Genomic DNA, 27,595 nt, shown 5'->3' with positions numbered 1-27,595 from the left:
GGCTTTTCCAAAATTAAACTGGTATTATATGCAGTGAAAAGGAGTACTGTAGAATACTTTATTTTCAATCAGAATTAATTTTTGCTGAAAATAAAATCAGCAAATACACTGTTCCTATATTTTACATTCAACGCGTCAAAAATCAGTGAAAATAAACTTAATACAAAATATCCAAAAAATCTTTTCAGCTAAAATAAAATATTTGCAATACAATAGAAACTGGTCTCACAAGTTACCATAAAGTATAGGATATCATGCACTGTTGGATGAAATCAAAATTCGAGATGTTTTTTATATGATTGCGATATTCTCATGATAATGTCATTTTTGTTGCTTTGAGTTATAGAGATATTATGAGTATATATAATGAACCACCTCCTGGTATGTGTGTGGTACCAGATAAAGACAACATCACTAAGGTATGTACTAATGAACCACCTCCTGGTATGTGTGTGGTACCGGATAAAGACAACATCACTAAGGTATGTACTAATGAACCACCGCCTTGTATGTGTGTGGTACCGGATAAAGACAACATCACTAAGGTATGTACTAATGAACCACCTCCTGGTATGTGTGTGGTACCAGATAAAGACAACATCACTAAGGTATGTACTAATGAACCACCTCCTGGTATGTGTGTGGTACCAGATAAAGACAACATCACTAAGGTATGTACTAATGAACCACCTCCTGCTGTGTGTGTGGTACCAGATAAAGACGACATCACTAAGGTATGTACTAATGAACCACCTCCTGCTGTGTGTGTGGTACCAGATAAAGACGACATCACTAAGGTATGTACTAGTGAACCACCTCCTGCTGTGTGTGTGGTACCAGATAAAGACGACATCACTAAGATATGTACTAGTGAACCACCTCCTGGTATGTGTGTGTGGTACCAGATAAAGACGACATCACTAAGGTATGTACAACTAAACGACCTCCTGGTATGTGTGTGGTACCAGATAAAGACAACATTACTAAGGTATGTACTAATGAACCACCTCCTGTTGTGTGTGTTGTACCAGATAAAGACAACATCACTAAGGTATGTACTAATGAACCACCTCCTGCTGTGTGTGTGGTACCAGATAAAGACGACATCACTAAGGTATGTACTAATGAACCACCTACTGGTATGTGTGTGGTACCAGATAAAGACGACATCACTAAGGTATGTACTAATGAACCACCTCCTGGTATGTGTGTGGTACCGGATAAAGACAACATCACTAAAGTATGCACAACTAAACCACCTCCTGGTATGTGTGTGGTACCAGATAAAGATAACATCACTAAGGTATGTACTACTAAACCACCTCCTGGTATGTGTGTGGTACCGGATAAAGACAACATCACTAAGATATGTACTAATGAACCACCTTCTGGTATGTGTGTGGTACCGGATAAAGACAACATCACTAAAGTATGCACAACTAAACTACCTCCTGGTATGTGAGTGGTACCAGATAAAGATGACATAACTAAGGTATGTACTAATGAACCACCTCCTGGTATGTGTGTGGTACTGGATAAAGACAACATCACTAAAGTATGCACAACTAAACTACCTCCTGGTATGTGAGTGGTACCAGATAAAGATGACATAACTAAGGTATGTACTAATGAACCACCTCCTAGTACGTGTGTGGTACCGGATAAAGATGACATCACTAAAGTATGCACAACTAAACCACCTCCTAGTATGTGTGTGGTACTGGATAAAGATGACATAACTAAGGTATGCACTTCTGATGAACCACCTCCTGGTATGTGTGTGGTACCGGATAAAGACAACATCGCTGAAGTGTGCACTACTAAACCACCTCCTGGTATGTGTGTGGTACCGGATAAAGATGACATAACTAAGGTATGTACTAATAAACCACCTTGTATGTGTGTGGTACCGGATGAAGATTACATCACTAAGGTATGTACTAATAAACCACCTCCTGGTATGTGTGTGGTACTAGATAAAGATGACATCACTAAGGTGCGCACTACTAAAACACCTCCTGGTATGTGTGTGGTACCGGATAAAGATGACATAACTAACATATGTACTAATAAACCACCTCCTTGTATGTGTGTGGTACCGGATAAAGATTACATCACTAAGGTATGTACTAATAAACCACCTCCTGGTATGTGTGTGGTACTAGATAAAGATGACATCACTAAGGTGCGCACTACTAAACCACCTCCTGGTATATGTGTGTGGTACCAGATAAAGATGACATAACTAAGGTATGTACTAATGAACCACCTCCTGGTATGTGTGTGGTACCGGATAAAGGCAACATCACTAAAGTATGCACTACTAAACCACATCCTGGTACGTGTGTGCTACCGGATAAAGATGACATAACTAAGGTATGTACTACTAAATCACCTCCTGGTATGTGTGTGGTACCGGATAAAGACAACATCACTAAGGTATGTACTACTTAACCACCTCCTGGTATGTGTGTGGTACCGGATAAAGATGATATAACTAAGGTATGCACTACTAAACCGCCTCCTGGTATGTGTCGGGTACTGGATAAAGATGACATCACAAAGGTATGTACTAATAAACCACCTCCTGGTATGTGTGTGGTACCGGATAAAGATGACATAACTAAGGTATGTACTATTAAACCACCTCCTGGTATGTGTGCGGTACCAGATAAAGACGATATCACTAAGGTATGTACTAATAAACCACCTCCTGGTATGTTTGTGGTACCAGATAAAGATGACATAACTAAGGTATGTACTAATGAATCACCTCCTGGTATGTTTGTGGTACCAGATAAAGATGACATAACTAAGGTATGCACTACTAAACCACCTCCTGGTATGTGTGTGGTACCGGATAAAGATGACATAACTAAAGTATGTACTAATAAACAGCCTCCTGGTATGTGTGTAGTACCGGATAAAGATGACATCACTAAGGTATGTAGTAATGAACCACCTCCTGGTATGTGTGTGGTACCGAATAAAGACGATACCACTAAAGTATGTACTAATAAACTGCCTCCTGGTATGTTTGTGGTACCAGATAAAGATGACATCACTAAGGTATGTAGTAATGAACCACCTCCTGGTATGTGTGTGGTACCGGATAAAGACAACATCACTAAAGTATGCACTACTAAACCACATCCTGGTACGTGTGTGCTACCGGATAAAGATGACATAACTAAGGTATGTACTACTAAATCAGCTCCTGGTATGTGTGTGGTACCGGATAAAGACAACATCACTAAGGTATGTACTACTTAACCACCTCCTGGTATGTGTGTGGTACCGGATAAAGATGATATAACTAAGGTATGCACTACTAAACCGCCTCCTGGTATGTGTCGGGTACCGGATAAAGATGACATAACTAAGGTATGTACTAATAAACGGCCTCCTGGTATGTTTGTGGTACCGGATAAAGATGACATCACTAAGGTATGTAGTAATGAACCACCTCCTGGTATGTTTGTGGTACCGGATAAAGATGACATCACTAAGGTATGCACTAATGAAGCTGCTCCTGGTATGTTTGTGGTACTAGATAAAGACTGCATCACTAAGGTATGTACTAATAAACCACCTCCTGGTATGTGTGCGGTACCAGATAAAGACAATATCACTAAGGTATGTACTAATAAACCGCCTTCTGGTATGTTTGTGGTACCAGATAAAGATGACATAACTAAGGTATGTACTAATGAATCACCTCCTGGTATGTTTGTGGTACCAGATAAAGATGACATAACTAAGGTATGCACTACTAAACCACCTCCTGGTACGTGTGTGGTACCGGATAAAGATGACATAACTAAAGTATGTACTAATAAACCGCCTCCTGGTATGTTTGTGGTACTAGATAAAGACTGCATCACTAAGATATGTACTAATGAACCACCTTCTGGTATATGTGTGGTACTGGAAAAAGATCAACTGCACTCTTTAGCTTTCTGTTAATCTGGAGTCTTAGTTGCCCTGGGACAAAGAATTGAAAGTCTGTGCCCCTTAGGCTAATGTTAATTTTGAGTCCCAGTACACTTGAGATCAGAATTGATATGTCTATGCCCCTTAGGCTGCTGATATTTTAATGTTTTGTCTTTTTGTCTTGTAGGTTCATGCGTTGATAACCGGACCATTTGATACTCCATATGAAGGCGGCTTCTTCCATTTTTTAATTCAATTTCCACCAGACTATCCAATCAGACCAACTCGAGTTATATTAATAACGACAGGAGATGGTTAAGTTCGATTTAATCCAAATCTATATCGTAATGGTAAAGTGTGTGTATATTGGGGTGAGTAATGCTCGTTTATATCTTTATAGTTAACTTTTCACCACCATGTCCCTCATTTCATCACAAATTCACAAAATAGTACTGTTTATAGTCTGCACTTTACCTCAGAAGATCGGGACAAAAATAGCCAAATTTTTTGATTAAAATTTGAAAATTGACTGAAATTGTGTCTGTTGACTCCAAAATTAAAAATTTTGGTTCATTTCTAGAAATATTTAAGAATATTAAATAAATAGTGCAGAACAATTTTGGTGAGAAAGTCTGGTGGTGAAAAGGTTAAACACAATTTTATAAAGAGTGTAAAAAGTATATCATTACATTTAATTTGCTTACTGGTAACTTAGCTTACTTTTTGAAAATTTAAATTGTGCCCTGGAATGTAAACTGATAGTCTGTGCCCCTTAGGTCACTCTTAATTTGGAGTCTTAGTTGCCCTGGGACAAGAATTCATAGTCTGTGCCCCTTAGACTAATGTTAATTTTAAGTTTTAGGACACCTGGGACAAGAATAGATCAACTGCGCCCTTTAGCTTGCTGTTAATTTTGAGTCCTAGTACACTTGAAATCAGAATTGATATGTCTATGCCCTTTAGGCTAATGTTAATTTTAAGTTTTAGGACACCTGGGACAAGAATAGATCAACTGCGCCCTTTAGCTTGCTGTTAATTTTGAGTCCCAGTACACTTGAGACCAGAATTGATATGTCTATGCCCCTTAGGCTAATGTTAATTTTAAGTTTTAGGACACCTGGGACAAGAATTGATAGTCTGTGCCCCTTAGGCTAATGTTAATTTTAAGTTTTAGGACACCTGGGACAAGAATAGATCAACTGCGCCCTTTAGCTTGCTGTTAATTTTGAGTCCCAGTACACTTGAGACCAGAATTGATATGTCTATGCTCCTTAGGCTAATGTTAATTTTAAGTTTTAGGACACCTGGGACAAGAATAGATCAACTGTGCCCTTTAGCTTGCTGTTAATTTTGAGTCCTAGTACACTTGAGACCAGAATTGATATGTCTATGCCCCTTAGGCTAATGTTAATTTTAAGTTTTAGGACACCTGGGACAAGAATAGATCAACTGCGCCCTTTAGCTTGCTGTTAATTTTGAGTCCTAGTACACTTGAGACCAGAATTGATATGTCTATGCCCTTTAGGCTAATGTTAATTTTAAGTTTTAGGACACCTGGGACAAGAATAGATCAACTGCGCCCTTTAGCTTGCTGTTAATTTTGAGTCCTAGTACACTTGAGACCAGAATTGATATGTCTATGCCCCTTAGGCTAATGTTAATTTTAAGTTTTAGGACACCTGGGACAAGAATAGATCAACTGTGCCCTTTAGCTTGCTGTTAATTTTGAGTCCTAGTACACTTGAGACCAGAATTGATATGTCTATGCCCCTTAGGCTAATGTTAATTTTAAGTTTTAGGACACCTGGGACAAGAGTTGATAGTCTGTGCCCCTTAGGCTAATGTTAATTTTAAGTTTTAGGATACCTGGGACAAGAATTGATAGTCTGTGCCCCTTAGGCTAATGTTAATTTTAAGTTTTAGGACACCTGGGACAAGAATAGATATGTCTATGCCCCTTAGGCTACTGATATTTCATTGTTTTGTATTTTTGTCTTTTAGATTCATGCGTTGATAACCAGACCATTTGATACTCCTTATGAAGGCGGCTTCTTCCATTTTTTTAATGATGACGTCACTAAGGTATGTATTACTAAAACACCTCCTGGTAAATGTGTGGTACCGGATAAAGATAACATCACTAAGATATGTACTAAAGAATCGTCTCCTGGTATATGTGTGGTACCGGATAAAGACAACATCACTAAGATATGTACTAATGAACCACCTTCTGGTATGTGTGTGGTACCGGATAAAGACGACATCACTAAGGTATGTACTACTAAACCACCTCCTGGTATGTGAGTGGTACCAGATAAAGATGACATAACTAAGGTATGTACTAATGAACCACCTCCTGGTATGTGTGTGGTACTGGATAAAGACAACATCACTAAAGTATGCACAACTAAACTACCTCCTAGTATGTGTGTGGTACTGGATAAAGATGACATAACTAAGGTATGCACTTCTGATGAACCACCTCCTGGTATGTGTGTGGTACCGGATAAAGATGACATCACTACAGTTTGTACTAATAAACCACCTCCTGGTATGTGTGTGGTACCGGATAAAGACGAAATCACTAAGGTATGTACTAATGAACCACCTCTTGGTATGTGTGTGGTACCGGATAAAGACAACATCACTAAAGTATGCACTACTAAACCACATCCTGGTACGTGTGTGCTACCGGATAAAGATGACATAACTAAGGTATGTACTACTTAACCACCTCCTGGTATGTGTGTGGTACCGGATAAAGATGATATAACTAAGGTATGCACTACTAAACCGCCTCCTAGTATGTGTCTGGTACTGGATAAAGATGACATCACAAAGGTATGTACTAATAAACCACCTCCTGGTATGTGTGTGGTACCGGATAAAGATGACATAACTAAGGTATGTACTAATAAACCACCTCCTGGTATGTGTGTGGTACCGGATAAAGACAACATCACTAAAGTATGCACTACTAAACCACATCCTGGTACGTGTGTGCTACCGGATAAAGATGTCATAACTAAGGTATGTACTACTAAATCACCTCCTGGTATGTGTGTGGTACCGGATAAAGACAACATCACTAAGGTATGTACTACTTAACCACATCCTGGTACGTGTGTGCTACCGGATAAAGATGTCATAACTAAGGTATGTACTACTATATCACCTCCTGGTATGTGTGTGGTACCAGATAAAGACAACAGCGCTGAAGTATGCACTACTAAACCACCTCCTGGTATGTGTGTGGTACCGGATAAAGACAACATCGCTGAAGTGTGCACTACTAAACCACCTCCTGGTATGTGTGTGGTACCGGATAAAGATGACATAACTAAGGTATGTACTAATAAACCACCTCCTTGTATGCGTGTGGTACCGGATGAAGATTACATCACTAAGGTATGTACTAATAAACCACCTCCTGGTATGTGTGTGGTACTAGATAAAGATGACATCACTAAGGTGCGCACTACTAAACCACCTCCTGGTATATGTGTGTGGTACCAGATAAAGATGACATAACTAAGGTATGTACTAATGAACCACCTCTTGGTATGTGTGTGGTACCGGATAAAGACAACATCACTAAAGTATGCACTACTAAACCACATCCTGGTACGTGTGTGCTACCGGATAAAGATGACATAACTAAGGTATGTACTACTTAACCACCTCCTGGTATGTGTGTGGTACCGGATAAAGATGATATAACTAAGGTATGCACTACTAAACCGCCTCCTAGTATGTGTCTGGTACTGGATAAAGATGACATCACAAAGGTATGTACTAATAAACCACCTCCTGGTATGTGTGTGGTACCGGATAAAGACAACATCACTAAAGTATGCACTACTAAACCACATCCTGGTACGTGTGTGCTACCGGATAAAGATGTCATAACTAAGGTATGTACTACTAAATCACCTCCTGGTATGTGTGTGGTACCGGATAAAGACAACATCACTAAGGTATGTACTACTTAACCACCTCCTGGTATGTGTGTGGTACCGGATAAAGATGATATAACTAAGGTATGCACTACTAAACCGCCTCCTGGTATGTGTCGGGTACTGGATAAAGATGACATCACAAAGGTATGTACTAATAAACCACCTCCTGGTATGTGTGTGGTACCGGATAAAGATGACATAACTAAGGTATGTACTAATAAACCACCTCCTGGTATGTGTGTGGTACCGGATAAAGACAACATCACTAAAGTATGCCCTACTAAACTACCTTCTGGTATGTGTGTGGTACCGGATAAAGACAACATCACTAAAGTATGCACTACTGATGAATCACTTCCTGGTATGTGTGTGGTACTGGATAAAGACGATATCACTAAGGCATGCACTACTAAACCGCCTCCTGGTATGTTTGTGGTACCAGATAAAGATGACATAACTAAGGTATGTACTAATGAATCACCTGGTATGTTTGTGGTACCAGATAAAGATGACATAACTAAGGTATGCACTACTAAACCACCTCCTGGTACGTGTGTGGTACCGGATAAAGATGACATAACTAAAGTATGTACTAATAAACGGCCTCCTGGTATGTGTGTGGTACCGAATAAAGACGATATCACTAAAGTATGTACTAATAAACCGCCTCCTGGTATGTTTGTGGTACCGGATAAAGATGACATCACTAAGGTATGTAGTAATGAACCACCTCCTGGTATGTGTGTGGTACTGGAAAAAGATCAACTGCACTCTTTAGCTTTCTGTTAATCTGGAGTCTTAGTTGCCCTGGGACAAAGAATTGAAAGTCTGTGCCCCTTAGGCTAATGTTAATTTTGAGTCTTAGTACACTTGAGATCAGAATTGATATGTCTATGCCCCTTAGGCTGCTGATATTTTAATGTTTTGTCTTTTTGTCTTGTAGGTTCATGCGTTGATAACCGGACAATTTGATACTCCATATGAAGGCGGCTTCTTCCATTTTTTAATCCGATTCTCACCAGACTATCCAATCAGACCAACTCGAGTTATATTAATAACGACAGGAGATGGTTAAGTTCGATTTAATGCAAATCTATATCGTAATGGTAAAGTGTGTCTATATTGGGGTGAGTAATGCTCGTTTATATCTTTATAGTTAACTTTTCACCACCATGTCCCTCATTTCATCACAAATTCACAAAATAGTCCTGTTTATAGTCTGCACTTTACCTCAGAAGATCGGGACAAAAATAGCCAAATTTTTTGATTAAAAATTGAAAATTGACTGAAATTGTGTCTGTTGACTCCAAAATTAAAAATTTTGGTTCATTTCCAGAAATATTTAAGAATATTAAATAAATAGTGCAGAACAATTTTGGTGAGAAAGTCTGGTGGTGAAAAGGTTAAACACAATTTTATAAAGAGTGTAAAAAGTATATCATTACATTTAATTTGCTTACTGGTAACTTAGCTTACTTTTTGAAAATTTAAATTGTGCCCTGGAATGTAAACTAATAGTCTGTGCCCCTTAGGTCACTCTTAATTTGGAGTCTTAGTTGCCCTGGGACAAGAATTGATAGTCTGTGCCCCTTAGGCTAATGTTAATTTTAAGTTTTAGGACACCTGGGACAAGAATAGATCAACTGCGCTCTTTAGCTTGCTGTTAATTTTGAGTCCTAGTACACTTGAGACCAGAATTGATATGTCTATGCCCCTTAGGCTAATGTTAATTTTAAGTTTTAGGACACCTGGGACAAGAATAGATCAACTGCGCCCTTTAGCTTGCTGTTAATTTTGAGTCCTAGTACACTTGAGACCAAAATTGATATGTCTATGCCCCTTCGGCTAATGTTAATTTTAAGTTTTAGGACACCTGGCACAAGAATAGATCAACTGCGCTCTTTAGCTTGCTGTTAATTTTGAGTCCTAGTACACTTGAGACCAGAATTGATATGTCTATGCCCCTTAGGCTAATGTTAATTTTAAGTTTTAGGACACCTGGGACAAGAATAGATCAACTGCGCCCTTTAGCTTGCTGTTAATTTTGAGTCCTAGTACACTTGAGACCAGAATTGATATGTCTATGCCCCTTAGGCTAATGTTAATTTTAAGTTTTAGGACACCTGGCACAAGAATAGATCAACTGCGCTCTTTAGCTTGCTGTTAATTTTGAGTCCTAGTACACTTGAGACCAGAATTGATATGTCTATGCCCTTTAGGCTACCGATATTTTATTGTTTTGTCTTTTTGTCTCAGGTTCATGCGTTGATTACCGGACCATTTGATACTCCATATGAAGGCGGCTTCTTCCATTTTTTAATTCGATTTCCACCTGACTATTCAATCAGACCAACTTGAGTTAAATTAATAACGACGAGAGATGGTAAAGTTCGATTTAATCCAAATCTAAATTGTAATGGTAATATGTGTCTCAGTATATTGGGGTGAGTAATGCTCGTTTGTACCTTTTCAGTAACCTTTTAACCACCAGGTCCCTTTTCTCATCACATATTCACAAAATAGTCCTCTTTATAGTCTTTATTTTCTTCAAATATTGAAACAAAAATAGTCAAATTTTTTGAGTAAAAACTGAAATTTTGTCTATTTGCTTCAAAATTAGGGTTCATTTCCCGAAATATTGGATAATGTAAAAAAAGTTACAGAAAAATTTGGGTGAAAAAGTCTGGTGGTGAAGAGGTTAATGGTCTCATTGCTTGTTTTTATACTTCACGTTATTAGTACTTTATTCCACATTGTTTTTGCTGGGAAAGGATTGACCAGCTTTGTTATTAGTCCAAGAAAAGTGTTCCGCTTGGAATGTGTCTCAACCCCTCATTTAATATGCAAGAATGTAGAAATGTACCAAGAAAATTGTTTTTCTGGAGTAAATTGTAGTGTATTTTACTTATGAATGGTCGAAAAGTGCATGGAGATTTTATGAAAATGTGTGGATGTTAACAGAATGATGTCGTTTGGTCACAGTTGCGCAATAAATAATGGATTATTTTGGGCGTACAGTAGCTATAAAATGTGTCACCGAAGTACTCACATGTGTGCATGATTCCAAGATTTTGTGCTGTGAAGAGACGCCATTGAAAAATAAGTATTGTGTTATTTGTAGTGAGAATGTATTCAAATAGATTTATGTTTATGAATCATGTTTCTTTTCAAAGTGTATTTATATAATAAAAATTGTTCATGAAAATGTTTTTTATACTTTTTTGATGGATTGAATTTACAAATGATGTGTTACGAATTTCTGTTAGTTTAGGCTTTGTGTTTATGGGCTGTTCTTGCAGTTATCGATAAAAGCGAACGTATTTCGAAAGTTGTGAAATCATGGTACTGTTTTGGCATTATACGACTTGCAGTTCCCTTTTTGATAGATTTTGTGTGACTGGCCGTGGTGTTGGTAAACTTATTGAACTGTAGTATTATGTAAATCTATCCCCGGAAATCTGCAAGCAAAGTTTTAAATTGCAATTTTCACGCTGCGTCATAACGTGGAATTGTCATCTAAGTATGCACAATTGTTCGTCTCGTGTTCCCCAGCGCATTTAAAAATTCCTTTTGAATTTGGGTGACTTTGTGTGACTGACCATGGTGTTTTTAAACTTTAGTGGAACTGTAGTAGTGTGTAAATCTGCCACAACGTGGAGTTGCCATCGTCTCTTGTTTACCAACTCTTTTAAATTCATATGTGCATTAATGAGGACTGAAAAGTGATTTCCATTTACTTCATCTGTTATAAATCAACTGTATTAGCTTCCTTCGAACTTCCTATTGCCATTGGAAGTATGTCTACTGCACTCAGCGGTGTAGTGCGTATCGATCTTCTTGTATATATATATTATATGAAACGCACGTTGTTAGTTTACTTGACTTTATTCCAACAATTCAGCTCCACTGAGATGATAAGTTTGTACAGTAAGTTGTAAGGACATGTCACTTATATTTAATACTTTGTATTCCTGTAGTACATGGTCTGGTCCAGCCTGGAGTCCGGCACAAAGTTTATCCAGTGTGTTAATATCTATACAATCATTATTAAATGAGAAACCATATCACAATGAACCAGGGTTTGAACAGGTAAGTAACAATGTACCAGTCATATCACAATGAACCAGGGTTTGAACAGGTAAGTAACAATGTACCAGTCATATCACAATGAACCAGGGTTTGAACAGATAGGTAACAATGTACCAGTCATATCACAATGGACCAGGGTTTGAACAGATAGGTAACAATGTACCAGTCATATCACAATGAACCAGGGTTTGAACAGATAGGTAACAATGTACCAGTCATATCACAATGGACCAGGGTTTGAACAGATAGGTAACAATGTACCAGTCATATCACAATGAACCAGGGTTTGAACAGGTAAGTAACAATGTACAAGTCATATCACAATGAACCAGGGTTTGAACAGGTAAGTAACAATGTAGCATTTCAATCAAACCTGTTATGTCTATTGATATACATATCTACTTAATGTACATCTTATTTTTTTCAGGTCAGATTGAAAATGGCTGACTAGTGGCCATTGTGTTCTAAAAAATTTTGTTTCAAAGCTATAACTTTAGCTGTCAATTATATTCAAACTTCACACATACATCATGTGACACATAATAACATGCATTGGTTTCCAGTTTTGATTCAAAATGGCAGACTCGTTTCAGTTTTGTTTACAAGTAAACACATCTAATCATGGTTACCAAGGGATGCTGCACACGGTTGCCAAGGGATGCTGCACACGGTTGCCAAGGGATGTTTTGTTCCCGGTTGCCAAGGCACAGTCAATGTTCTTATTACAATTTGCATTTTATTGAAAGGAAAGACAAAGTGGTGATGCACAACGATATATTGACTGTATACGACATGAGACAATCAGAGTAGCGGTTTGTGATATGTTAGAAAGCACCAGTGATCTTATTCCAGAAGAACTCAGGTAAACAACTCTACAACAATCCATCAATTTAATTGTTTCACTTTCACCAAATTTTATAGGTTTTCAGATAAAGTTTGTTTGCATGACACTGAACCGATGATGTAATCCTGGCTTATACCACAGCTGTACTGTATATCACCTTTTTTGTACCAGGTGTCAGTTCTGGTCATTTAATGCCACTGTTGTCGCTGTTTTTTTTTTTTTTTTTGTGTTTACAACATTTTTTTATTGGGCTTCTTTAATGAAGTTACATAGCATATAAAACTTATGAAACCTTAGTATATTCTAAGTGTACATTATGTGATACAAGGAATCAAGGGGGACCACTTCTTGTAATGTGCCTCTTGTTTATTATTTTGCCTTGCAATTTGTCTTTCAATTTCAAAATATCTTTTCAGCAAATGCTTGAAATTTAGGTAGTTTGGCACTGTTTTTTTGAATTTTGAGAAATAGATATGTTTTCTAGCTAGTAGACTTATAAAGTTCACTTGCCAACTATATTCAGGATTCCCCAATATCAAACAAAGTTTATTTGGCACACTACTGAGCTGAAGTGCTTCCCCTAGATTTACAAAGATATCTTGCCATAGGGACACCATATACTTACATAACATAAAGAGGTGTTTAGGCGTTTCTGGGTGATCATTGCAAAAGGTACATTTTTCTTCTGGGAAGCGTTGTGGGTTAATTTTGTGCAGTTGATAATTAGTGTACAGAATATTGTGTAAAAGTTTGAATTGAAATTCTCTGGTTTTCGTGTCTGTTGTTAAGTTGATGACCATTTTATACATTTGGTTCCATTCTATTACATCAGTGAATCTATTTTTAATTATTGACTGACTTCTGGGTTTCATAAAAATTCTGTTGATTACCTCTCCTTTTAAGGATTTTCTTGCTATATTTTCCAGGTGAATTTGTTTATTTTCAACTATAATTGTTATTTCTTTACGTTCCAGGAATAGTGTCTGGGATAGTGTTACACAATCCAACCCATTTTAGTTTGTCAATCATTGTTAGACCTCTCCTCTGAAAATCAACCCAAGGTTTCATTCTTTTACCACTGTATAGATCAGATATGTATCTAATTCCTAGTTCATCAAACTTGCGGTAATATATTGATTTTCCCCCAATTTTGATTAATTTATTGTTCCATAAAATCTGATATATTCCTCTATGCTCGTTTATTTCTTGCCATATGTTTAAACAATCTAAAATAAATTCTGTAAATTTGACTGGGAGCAGTCTGGCTGAGAAGTTGCATTTTAATAATATGTACCCTCCAATTTTATTAATTTTGTCTTGTACAAAGAATTTCCAGGGATGGTGTATTTCGTCATTTATTAAACGTTTTATCCAAAGAGTCCTTTGAGTTTTCTTTGTGATGAATACATCTAACATTCTTATTCCCCCACTGCCCACCTCCCCTATCATATTAAACGTTTTATCCAAAGAATCCTTTGAGTTTTCTTTGAGATGAATATATCTAACATTCTTATTCCCCCACTGCCCACCTCCCCTATCATATTAAACGTTTTATCCAAAGAATCATTTGAGTTTTCTTTGTGATGAATATATCTAACATTCTTATTCCCCCACTGCCCACCTCCCCTATCATATTAAACGTTTTATCCAAAGAATCCTATGAGTTTTCTTTGAGATGAATATATCTAACATTCTTATTCCCCCACTGCCCACCTCCCCTATCATAGTTTTTCTTGCTATTCGATCTGTACCTTCCCATATAAAATTGTATATTGGTTTTTGAACTTGTTTCAAAACATTATTTTGCACATATGTATTAGATAGAATATATGTAAATTGAGATAACCCAAATGTTTTGATTATCTGAATCTTCCCAAACAGGGAGAGTTTTCTGCACTTCCATAGATTAAGGATTCTTTTCAGATTTCTTAGGGGTTTTTCTATATTTTTTTCTCTCATTTCCACTCTATCGTATGAATAGTATACTCCTACAATCTTAATAGGCGAGGTGGGCCACTTTACCCCGAATTTCTCATCTTTTTTGTTTCTCCATTTTCCCAGCCAGACCGCTTCAGTTTTTTCTTTGTTTATTTTCAACCCAGAGCATGTCTGAAATGTTTTCATCTTGCATAATAGAACTTCCACAGATTTACAGTCAGAGACAGCATGTCATATCATCCACAAATGGGGATTCCTTAACATGCTGCCCTGCCACTGAAATACCAATAATATTTTTGTCTTCCCTTATTACAATAAGTAATGTTTCCAGTACCAATATAAATAAAGCTGGCGATAAAGGATCCCATTGTCTCACCCCTCTTTGGACTTCAAAATATCCCGTGCTATAACCATTATTCATTATGCTGCTTTGAATGTTTGTGTACATTACTTTGACCCATCTACAGAAATTTTCCCCAAATCCAAATTTTTCTAAAACACGTAAAAGAAATTTCCAATTGACGGTGTCGAAGGCCTTTTCAAAGTCTATTGCCAACAAGACGCCAGGCAAACCCTGCTCCAGTGTATAGTTGTAAATTTCGTCTATCAGTCTTATATAATCTCCTGCAATTCTTCCCTTCACAAAAGCAACCTGGGATAAACCAATTATCTCCGGCAAGATTTGTTCAACTCTTTTTGCTAAACATTTTGATGCAAGTTTCATGTCCACGTTTAAAAGTGTGATTGGCCGCCAGTTTTTAAGTTGCTGTTGGTCTCTCCCTTGTTTTTCAATTAAAGTTATTATACCTTGACGTTGTGAGACTGAGAATTCCCCTTTATGGTACCCAGAATTTAGGGAATCAACAACCATTTTTCCCACTATGGGCCAAAAGGTCTTGTAGAACTCTGAAGTCAATCCATCATTTCCCGGGCTCTTATTGTTTGGAAGTGATTTCAACATATTGAATACCTCCCCAATGGATAGTAGTCCCTCACAAACATTTTTTGATTTTTCCTCCAGTTTGGGTATTTTGTCATTTAAAAATTCCTGCAGGTTTGGGTTCTCTTTAGTGATTGCCCTATAGAGATCTTCATAAAATGATTTTATTTCCAGAAGTACCTCTTTATGATTTTCTATAGTTCTATTGTTCTTTTTAAGTCGCGTTATAACCGATCTACTTTTTTTTGTTTTTAATAAACCCAGGAAGTATTTATTATTCTTTTCGCCTTTTTCATACCAGCTTGCTCTAGATCTAATTATTTGCCCTTCTGTGATGTAATCGTATTCTTTTTCTAGTTCATGTCTGGCTTCCTCTAAATTATTTAAATTATTTTCAGTTGGGGTGTTGCAACATAATTTTTCCAGGAGTATAATTTCCTTTTCACATTCTTTAATTTTATCTTTACGGCTTTTAGCCTTTTTTTTACAGTATTTTATAGAGAATTCTCCTATTTTATATTTTATGTAGTCCCAAATAAATCCCTTATCCTTGTTTTCTACTTCCATTTTCCACACTGAAATATTTTTCTGTCAAACTTTTTACAAAGACTTCGTCATTTACAAGGCTAGCATTGAATTTCCAGTGTGATGGACCTCGATTTAATTCGGCTAAGTTAAGTATAAGTTGAACTGCAGAATGGTCTGATTGCACTCCTGGAATAATCTCAACTTTATTCACCAGGCTTTGCAGGTCATTCGATATGAAAATGTAATCTAGCCTACTTTGTATTACATAAGGTTTACCTCTCCGCCATGTGAATCGCTGTACCTCTGGGTTCAATAGACGCCAATTATCTACTACATTGTATTTTTCCATAATGTCGTTCATTTGGTTTGCTGATTTTTGCCAAAATTTGGGGTTACCTCCTCCTCTATCTAATTTTAAGTTCATTGCAAAATTTAGATCCCCTCCCCAAATTATCTTGCTTTGTGGTTCAAAGAGATTGTCCAACAGCAACTGGTCAATTTGTGACAAAAAGTGGTTATGTTCTATTTCTCTGTTAGGAGCATATGTGTTTAAAATTATAAAGGATCTTCCACCACATACCGCATGGAGCAGAACATACCTACCATCCTCCCGGTCAATAATGCATTTTTTAATGGATAAATTCAAATCTTTAGCTATCACCATCACCCCCCTGCTAGCGCTTGTACCATGGGCGAACCAGCACTGGCCTTTAAATTGTAATGACCAAAACTGTTCATCTGATGGGGTGCTATGTGTTTCTTTGTAGTAAAATTAGGTTAGCTTTTTGACTCCCATGTGCGAAGCACAAAATGGGAGTCTTTGCAGTTAGTGTGTCTGTATGTGTGTATGTGTGTATGTGTGTATGTGTGTATGTGTGTATGTGTGTCCGACTGTTCCACTGCTATCTCAAGAACCATACATTGGTTTTTGATGAAACTTGGTGCATAGATGCTCTGGGCCAATGCGCAGATTTGATTAGGTTTTGGTAAAAATCCATGCTCGTTAATTACCTAATTTGCATGATAATTAGCTAATTTTTAGCTGTTCTATGACTGTTCCACTGATATCTAAAGAACCACTCATTGGATTTTGATGAAACTTGGTACATAGATGCTCTGAACATATGCGCAGATTTGATTAATTTTTGGTAAAAATCCGTGCATATTAATTACCTAATTTGCATGATAATTAGCTATTTTTTAGTGGTTCCATGACTGTTCCACTGATATCTAAACAACCACTCATTGGATTTTGATGAAACTTGGTACATAGATGCTCTGAACTAATGCTAGGTTTTGATTAGTTTTTGGTAATAATCCGTGGATACTAATTACCTAATTTGCATAATGATTAGTCAATTTTCGGTTTTTCCACTGATATCTCAAGTACTAATCATCACATTTCAATGAAACTTGGTACATAGATGTCAGACACTGCACAGACCTGATAGTTTTTATGGTAATATCAGTACATATTAATTACCTAATTTGCATAATTAATTAATTTTCAGCATTTGATATAAGTAGTTAGCATTACATTTCAATGAAACTTGGTACTTACATACTCAAGGACTATGCAGAGATTGATTGTTTTCGATAAATATTTGTGCATATTAATCACCTAATTTGCATAATTAGTTAATTTTCAGCTTTTCCACGGGTATCTCAAGTACTAATCATCGCATTTCAATGAAACTTGGTACATAGATCCTTTAGGACTATGCAGAGACCTGATTAGTTTTAGGGTAAATAATTGTGCATATTAATTACCTAATTTGCATAATTAATTTTCAGCTTTTCTACTGATATCTAAAGTACTAATCATCATATTTCAATGAATCTAGAATTATGCAGACCCAATTAGTTTCCGGTAAATATTTGTGCATATTAATCACCTAATTTGCATAATTAACCAACTTTCACACTGATATCTCAGGTACTATACATCACATATCAATGAATGTACATGGATGCTGTAGGACAATAGACAGACCTGAATAATTGTGGGTTAAAATCTGTACATATTAATTACCTAATTTGCATAATTAACCAATTTTAATCTTTCACACTGATATCTAAAGTACCGTAAAAACTCCAAAATTTCGACTGGTTTTAAATAATTTGTGTTAGAAATGTGACGTGTTTTTAGAGTCAAAATTAAGGTGCATTTTCGGACGGTCGAATTTTTCAGAATAGAAATCAGCAAAAAAAAATGGGGATGATAGACAGTGTGCTTCATTAGTTTTTAAAAAATGCAATGTCCGTCAATTGACGTAAACTTCCTCATGTTTCACGGTAAAAGCAAAGGTCGTGGCCGAGTTGTAACTCAAAATCTAAACAAAGTCATCAATCAGTGAGTATTATGACAAGCAAAACAAAACATCAAGACGCGGAGAAGAGGTCAGCACAAAACTAATAGGTCAAAAGACAAAGCTGTCTCGCACTACCTAGGAAAACTTGTGAATGTTCGAAGTACAGGTACCCATTGGACAAAAGATACATGGAAGTTTAGCAAACGATCTCCCCGACCCAGTGCAATGTATCCGGTTAGAATCAAAGCTCACGTGTCCCTTATTTGAGCACCGTACCGGTGATTTGAGGGACCAAATTCTGCCGTAAATTCGCCCTTGGATTAAAAAATATAATGGGATTTAAGAAAATAAAATGGGACTTTTAAGGTGTATTTTGGCGTCATTTTTCGGACATTTCAATCAATCCTGCCGGCTAAAATAGAGTCTAAGTTTTACCGTAGTCATTGACGTCTGTCTATTCAAGAGTACACGTGTATGATTTTTATCGTGACTAGCGTGAGCGGGTAAGCTTCCTTTCGAGAATGAGCTGTTATCACTGTGAACAATGTTAAATTATTCTTCAGATGACCAGTTTATTTTTTAAAAACAACTAATTTTTTTATTTAAAAAAAATCATGCCGTTTTCGCATCATCCAGCTTTTTGATTGGTTAATTAGCGATTTGACCTATTTGACCTAAGAGAACATGGCGGATATCCTACAGCATCAAACGTTTATACGAGACCGGAATCATTCGCTTACGATGAAACTAAGTTGACTTTTATTTGTATTTCATAACCATTCAACAAATTTATTTTGTGTACATTATTATAATCACTACTGAGTACAGTAATAATCAACAATTCAGAAACGCAGCATGCCGAGATTTTTGTGTTCGTTTTTATTTGAAACTTCGTTTATTTAGAATATATTTTCGTTACCAATAAAATAAAAATCTCTCAGTCAATCAGAAACCCGGATTCATGCCTTTGAGGAAGGTCCCGTTTGAACGCTCACATCGGTTTTTTTTTCGTTTGGGGGAAAACTAAAACTGGTCGCAATTTTCGAATAAGAATGAGTCGGCAATTTTTAGTGGAGTCGAAAATTTGGAGGTAAATAAAACACCGAAACCCGGCAAATAAATAGGCCGTCAAATTTTTAGAGGGGTCGAAATTTTGGAGTTTTCGCGGTGTTAATTATTCCATTTCAATGAAACTTAGTACAAAGATGCTCTAGGACAATGTACAAACCTAATTAGTTTGGGGTAAAAATCTGTTCATATTAATTCCCTAATAAGCATAATAATTCATAATTTTTTGGTTCTGTTACATTGCGCAGACCTCATTAGTTTTACACTCAAATCTGGTCATATTAATTTTCTGATTTGCATAATTAGTTTTCAGCTAAGTAATTTCGAATTATATTTAATGTGTCTCCAATACTCTCAGCACATGGGAGTTCTTTCTAAGCTTTCTTTGATTTCTTGTTCAGCCAGATTGAAATCTTTTTTCTTTTCTTGTAATCCCGCAACCCCCTGGCATTGAAGGTTAAAATACTAAGTTCCATCAATCACATAATTATACATATAATCAGGTTTCAAGTTGAAATATTTTGCCCATTTTTGAAGTATAACAACAACATAACTTAAATAAAAACATATAAAAGCTAAAACAAATAATCCACACATGAATACATAACAAGAGATTGAGTTAACCAAAAGGTGGAGTGCAGGTGTTACCATGTCGGTAGAAACAAATTACTTACAAAAAAACACCTATCTTACCTCCGGCCCCAAAATGACAGTTACTCACATGTAAACCTCATCAAAGCTCAAATCAATTTTAGTTCCATTTAATGTAATATTACTCATTTAATGTCCTTAACTGTCATCTGCTTCATCTTGCCGTCGTCCCCTTCGACCATTAATGTAGCGGGTACACGCCAAGCCACAAAACATCGTTTTTGGGTTTGTTCAGCCTTCAACTGCTTCTTGTACTCGAGTAGGCGTTTCGTTCGGCTTGCACTGTTAAGCTGACGTCATCAGTGATAAATATATGATTACCTTTATATGGGTGATTTCTCAGAATGCGTGGTGCCGACATAAGTATATTTCTGACCTCGCCTGCATTTACAAATGCCACTTTTATTGGTCTGTGGTTTGTTGTTTTTCCTTTCGACGGGTTCAAAAATGGTGGGTCTCTGTGCGCCCTCTGTAGCGCTATGTTCTTTACTGATTCTAACCCCATGTGTTGTTCCATAAATGTTCGTATAAATTCTATACATCCCTTGCTTCCTTGTTCTGACCCCTCTGGTATGTTTCTGAAATTAATATTCATCCGTCTTCCTCTATTTTCTTGATCATCTTGTTTCCATTTTAGTCTTTCTATTTCTTTTTCGACTTCTCGTAGTTTTTCTTCTAATTCAGTCAATTCATGTTTGGTGGCTGTGTCTTTCGTAATTTCTTCCATTTTCTCGTGGACATTTTCGATCGATGTTTCTATATCTTTCACCCTTCCTTCCATCTCTTCTATTTTCTTAGTTAATGGTGCGATCTGCTCGACATCAGACTTTATTTCGAAGATTTTCTTTAGGATTATCGTTATTTTTTGTTCTGTAGGCAGGTTCACGAGTGTTTTAAGATCTTGCTGGCTATTGCCGCTTTCCGTACTGCCATCTTGTTCCTCTCCTCGGTCCGGTGTTGTTCGCCTTGTATTTCTGGTCGATCCTGATATCATTTAGTCTACTCTTCTATCTTTGTTCTTGTAGCTGGTCTTATTACTTGCCATGGTGTATTAAATTTTCCTGGTTGATGAGGTTTTCGATAGATTTTTTTCTTATTTTGGTGGAGCAGATCGGTACCGATGTTTCTACTACTCACGCATGCGCACTCCCAGCCTGTTGTCACTGTTTGGTTTCGACAAATTCGCATTTGTTAGTGAATGAAATCATGAGTCTGATGTGACAACCACTATGCTATCAGTGATTGGTCTACTATATGTCACTTTGTTGTTCTCATGAGTCTGATGTGACAACCACTATGCTATCAGTGATTGGTCTACTATATGTCACTTTGTTGTTATCATGAGTCTGATGTGACAACCACTATGCTATCAGTGATTGGTCTACTGTATGTCACGTTGTTGTTATCATGAGTCTGATGTGACAACCACTATGCTATCAGCGATTGGTCTACTATATGTCACTTTGTTATTATCATGAGTCTGATGTGACAACCACTATGCTATCAGTGATTGGTCTACTATATGTCACGTTGTTGTTATCATGAGTCTGATGTGACAACCACTATGCTATCAGCGATTGGTCTACTATATGTCACTTTGTTATTATCATGAGTCTGATGTGACAACCACTATGCTATCAGTGATTGGTCTACTGTATGTCAATTTGTTGTTATCATGAGTCTGATGTGACTAAAACTATGCTATCAGTGATTGGTCTACTGTATGTCACTTTGTTGTTATCATGAGTCTGATGTGACAACCACTATGCTATCAGTGATTGGTCTACTGTATGTCACTTTGTTGTTATCATGAGTCTGATGTGACAACCACTATGCTATCAGTGATTGGTCTACTGTATGTCACTTTGTTGTTATCATGAGTCTGATGTGACAACCACTATGCTATCAGTGATTGGTCTACTATATGTCACTTTGTTGTTATCATGAGTCTGATGTGACAACCACTATGCTATCAGCGATTGGTCTACTATATGTCACTTTGTTATTATCATGAGTCTGATGTGACAACCACTATGCTATCAGTGATTGGTCTACTGTATGTCACTTTGTTGTTATCATGAGTCTGATGTGACAACCACTATGCTATCAGTGATTGGTCTACTATATGTCACTTTGTTGTTATCATGAGTCTGATGTGACAACCACTATGCTATCAGTGATTGGTCTACTGTATGTCACTTTGTTGTTATCATGAGTCTGATGTGACAACCACTATGCTATCAGTGATTGGTCTACTGTATGTCACTTTGTTGTTATCATGAGTCTGATGTGACAACCACTATGCTATCAGTGATTGGTCTACTGTATGTCACTTTGTTGTTATCATGAGTCTGATGTGACAACCACTATGCTATCAGTGATTGGTCTACTATATGTCACTTTGTTGTTATCATGAGTCTGATGTGACAACCACTATGCTATTAGTGATTGGTCTACTATATGTCACTTTGTTGTTATCATGAGTCTGATGTGACAACCACTATGCTATCAGTGATTGGTCTACTGTATGTCACTTTGTTGTTATCATGAGTCTGATGTGACAACCACTATGCTATCAGTGATTGGTCTACTATATGTCACTTTGTTGTTATCATGAGTCTGATGTGACAACCACTATGCTATCAGTGATTGGTCTACTATATGTCACTTTGTTGTTATCATGAGTCTGATGTGACAACCACTATGCTATCAGTGATTGGTCTACTGTATGTCACTTTGTTGTTATTTGTTTCAGAGATGTAATGGAAAAATCATTTCCTGAATTTTATGATTATTATATAGCCACAGTGAATGATAGTGCACATCTCTCATCTCAAGCCATGCAGGTAGGTGATCAGTATGGTACAGAATATACACAACTTTGTACGCTATTTCTTAACATTATTAGTCCCTGTTCAAAGTCTGAAAATGAGGACTCTGTTCGTCCGTACGTCTGTCCAGAGTCATATCTCAGAATCCTTTGGACCGATTCTATTCATTCTTTGCATGTGCCTAGTACTTTATGTGTGACATATGCACATGCAGTGGTTTAGCGATTCGATTCAAAATGGCCGACTGGCAGCCATCTTGTTTTTTTGAAAATGTTGTATTTTGTACATGCTTTGTCAGTTTTCATTCAAATTTGGTACATAGATTATACATGTTAGGATACATGTCCATGACAATTTCTTTCGCAATTGGATCAAAGATGGCCGACTGGTAGGCATCTTGTTTTGTTTTTTATATAAGGTATCTTGGACATGCTTTGTCAGTTTTCATTCAAATTTGGCACATACTTTATACATGTTAGAATACATGTTAGGACAATTTGTTTTACAATTTAATCAAATATGGCCGACTGGCGGCCAACTTGTTTGTTTAAAATGTGATAACTTGAAAATGCTTTCACTTGTGATCTATGTTTTTCTTTGCTGTGTCTTAAACCGGACGGGTCATCACGCAACACATGTTTGAATTTGATGTAAATAAACAATCCATTGTATACGCCACTTGGGACTCAAGTTTCAAGGACACGCTCGCGACAACCCCTCTGCTTTAATATGACGAGCACAAAGAGAACTTTCAAAAATTTTACAGACTGTCATTTTCAATGACTTGTATGTTTAGTCAGTGCTGTCTGTTTATATTTTTAGCTCCGCTGTCGACGAAGTCGAGCGGAGCTTATAGTATTACTGATTGTTCGTCGTCATCGCCATCGTCAACTTTACATTTTCGACTTCTTCTTAAAAACCACAAACTGTATAGCTGTGAAACTTTCTAGGAAGGTACCTTGGATGCTTCTCTCTCAGATTTGTTCATTTCGTGTGGATATGTTCAATTGTCTTATTTATAGCGAAAATTTTTGTCATTTTTGGTCAAAAATGCTATTTTCTACTTCTTCTTGAAAACCGCTTGCCCGAATGATTTGATACTTGGTATATAGGTACCTTGGGTGGACCCCTCTCAGATTTGTTCATTTTGTGATGATATCTTTAATTCTCTAATTTTCATGAATATTTTTGTCATTTTTGGTAAAAAGTGATATTTTTGACTTCTTGTTGAAAACCGAAAGTCCAATTGCTTTGATATTACATATCTAGGTATTACATGTGGACCTCTCTCAGATTTGTTCATTTCGTGATGATATCTTTAATTCTCTAATTTTGATTTATATTTTTGTCTTTTTGTTAAAAACCGCAAGCCTGATTGCTTTGATATTACATATATAGGTACTACATGTGGACCTCTCTCAGATTTGTTTATTTCGTGATGATATCTTCAATTCTCTAATTTTCATGAATATTTTTGTAATTTTTGGTAAAAAGTGATATTTTCGACTTCTTGTTAAAAACTGCATGTCCAATTGCTTTGATACTACATTTCTAGGTACTACATGTGGTCCTCTCTCAGGTTTGTTCATTTCGTAATGATATCTTTAATTCTCTAATTTTCATGATTATTATTGTCATTTTTGGTAAAAATTGATATTTTCGACTTCTTGTTAAAGACCACAAGTCTAATTGCTTTGATATTATATAAACTACATAGGTACTACAGGTAGACCTCTCTCAGATTTGTTCATTTCAAGATGATTTTGTTCTTTAATTATCTAATTTTAATGAATATTTTTGATAAAAAGTTATATTTTCAAATTTTTGTTGAAAACAGCAAGTCTGATTGCTTTAATACTATACATATTGTTCATTTTCTAATGATATTTTCAGTTCTTTAATTGTAATGTTCATTGCTAACAGCAGAGCTATCTCAGCCGACAGGCCGCTTGTTTAACATTATACGTATTACAGTCTAGCTTTCATTCAAATTTTGATTAATTTTTCTAACATTTAACTGCAGTATTTGGTTGAACAACCGCTTAGGTCAAATTTGCAAACAAATCTACCAATTTTCCAATCACTTTTCACAACTTGATATGATCTTTTCAATAGATTAGAGCCACCATTTCTAACTGCAATATTTATACTGAAATTACGTGCAGTCAGTGTTTGGTTTGAACAACCACTTAAGTCAAATTTGCAAACAAATCTACTAATTTTCCAATCACTTTTCACAACTTGACATGATATTTTCAATAGATTAGAGTCACCATTTCCGATTACAAATAGCATTATTTTAATAAATTTATGTGCAAATTTTCATCAAAAATTTGGTTTGCTTTGACAAAATGTCATTATTTATCCCCTAACTTTTTGTATGCAATGTTCTCTTTGCATTACGCATTACCTATTTAAGCTGGTCTAAATATTTAATTTCAAGTTCATATACAAAATTTACTCAAGCCTAAAATTTGGGTAAATCTAAGGCCTGCCTTATTTTTCAATGTAAAATTATCTACTGTGACTAGTGATCTATAGTGTCTATTCTCGGGGATAAACATCCAGATATTTTCATCGCCTGGCAAACATAATGGTGAAAACGAAGACTGAAATCTATGTGAAAACTGTACTTTGGGATTCTCCTGAATAGTGTAACCCCCCCTACATGTGTAATATATATTGTTTGTTCAACACTACTTCAAAGTTGAGTTTGTGCTGTTTTGTTGACTTTAGCTTTTTTTCACTGGCTCTAATTAATCTAATCTAATCTAATCCATATTGATGACCAATTCATCTTCCATAATGTTAAAGTTATTTCCTTATTCATATTGATGACTAATTTTTCTTCCATGATGTTAAATTTATTTCCTCATTCATATTGATGAGTAATTCATCTTCCATGATGTTACCTTATTCATATTGATGACTAATACATCTTCCATGATGTTAAAGTTATTTCCTTATTCATATTGATGTCTAATTAATCTTCCATGATGTTAAAGTTATTTTCTTATTCATTTCAGAATCCTTTTGGTTAAGAAGCGAGGACGATTCGAGTATGCTGCATTAAAGCTGAGATTAGATAAAATCAAGAGGCGACTAGATAAAAAATTAGGCGACAAATTATCTGACTTAGACAGCGATATGAGTACATCAGATACAGATACAAATAACGAACAATCAAACAGCTGATTTGCATATTCATGAGTTATATTTTTATTTGCCTTTGGCTAAAAAAGGGTTTTGCTTCTCGTCCTTCGAAAATTGAAAAAAAAACGATGGAGTGATGTAGTTCAGTTATTGTATTTTTTTGGTATTTAGATTATTTAATACTATGACAACAGGATTATATGTTCCAACATTTGATATTTAATAAATAATGCTTTCAAATACTTTTTATTAAAGGTTGACATGGATCAACAAGACACAAAAACAAAAAACATTTTCCCCATTCTACCATAGGTGGTGCACTTTACTAGTATGCAAATTGACAACAGAAACGTGAGGCTAACCTTTTCGTCACAAATTCACAAAATAATCCTGTTTATAATCTGCACTTAACTTCAGAATATTTTTTTGAGTAAAAACTAAAAACTGACTCAAATTGTGTCTTGACTCCAATAGAAGAATTCATTTCCAAAAATATTGAAGAATTTAAGAAAAAGTGTAGAACAATTTTGGCAAGGAAGTCTGTTGGTGAAAAGTTTAAGTTTCAAACTGACTTCTTGATGAGGAGAAGCAAAATCCTTTTTCAGTGTAACCTCATTTGCATACATTATAATAATGTTAATGAGTTCCTTTTATGGTGTTTACTGAGATGTCTTGTCTTACCTTACCTTATATGTACATGAATTTGCATATTCATTATAATAATGTTAATGAGTTCCTTCTATGGTATTTACTGAGAGGTCTTGTCTTACCTCATATGTACATGAATTTGCATACTCATTATAATAATGTTAATGAGTTCCTTCTATGGTATTTACTGAGAGGTCTTGTCTTGTCTTACCTTATATGTACATGAATTTGCATACTCATAATGTTAATGCATTTTTTTGTGTTATTTAGAAATTATGCAGTGGATTCCCACCTCTCCTTATATGGAAACTTTATTTGCATTAAGGTTATACTTATGGTAATGAGCTACCATATATAGTCTTAGCTTTAGAAAGGAATATCACATGATCGTAGAGCTGGCTGACATGAGTGACCTCATAGGTTAGTATTTTCCATAAATCGAAGGTAATTGGTTAATACAACCCATGATGTCATGGTTATCAACCAGCTCTATGATAAAGTGATATCAGGTGATAACCTTTCGATCACATGACCAAATCCAAGTGAACTATGATTACGAATCATATGTTAATTATGTGTGACATCCGTGCAATTGCAGTTATGGTCGCACTGGTTTTCAAAATCGACAGAAATGTTATTTTTCCTTGCAATATTTTTTTTCAAAATAAACTTTCATTATTATGAGTTATTTCACCACCCAA

The 27,595-nt window shown here is 36.1% G+C and overlaps 1 pseudogene across 1 annotated transcript; it reads left to right on the top strand.

The window, feature by feature from the left end:
- LOC146729912 (ubiquitin-conjugating enzyme E2 Z-like) lies at positions 1 to 27,595 on the top strand (annotated as a pseudogene). The gene is made up of 6 exons (XR_014927974.1): positions 1 to 419; positions 4,121 to 4,308; positions 11,870 to 11,981; positions 12,728 to 12,843; positions 23,018 to 23,108; positions 26,120 to 27,595. The product of XR_014927974.1 is annotated as a ubiquitin-conjugating enzyme E2 Z-like (transcript).

This window comes from Saccoglossus kowalevskii, chromosome 20 (genome assembly GCF_978046115.1).
Source record: "Saccoglossus kowalevskii chromosome 20, keSacKowa6.1, whole genome shotgun sequence".
In the NCBI taxonomy this organism is placed as follows: Eukaryota; Metazoa; Hemichordata; class Enteropneusta; family Harrimaniidae; genus Saccoglossus; species Saccoglossus kowalevskii.
Note: the sequence above shows the minus strand (reverse complement) of the source record. Positions and strands in the feature narration are given on the sequence as shown.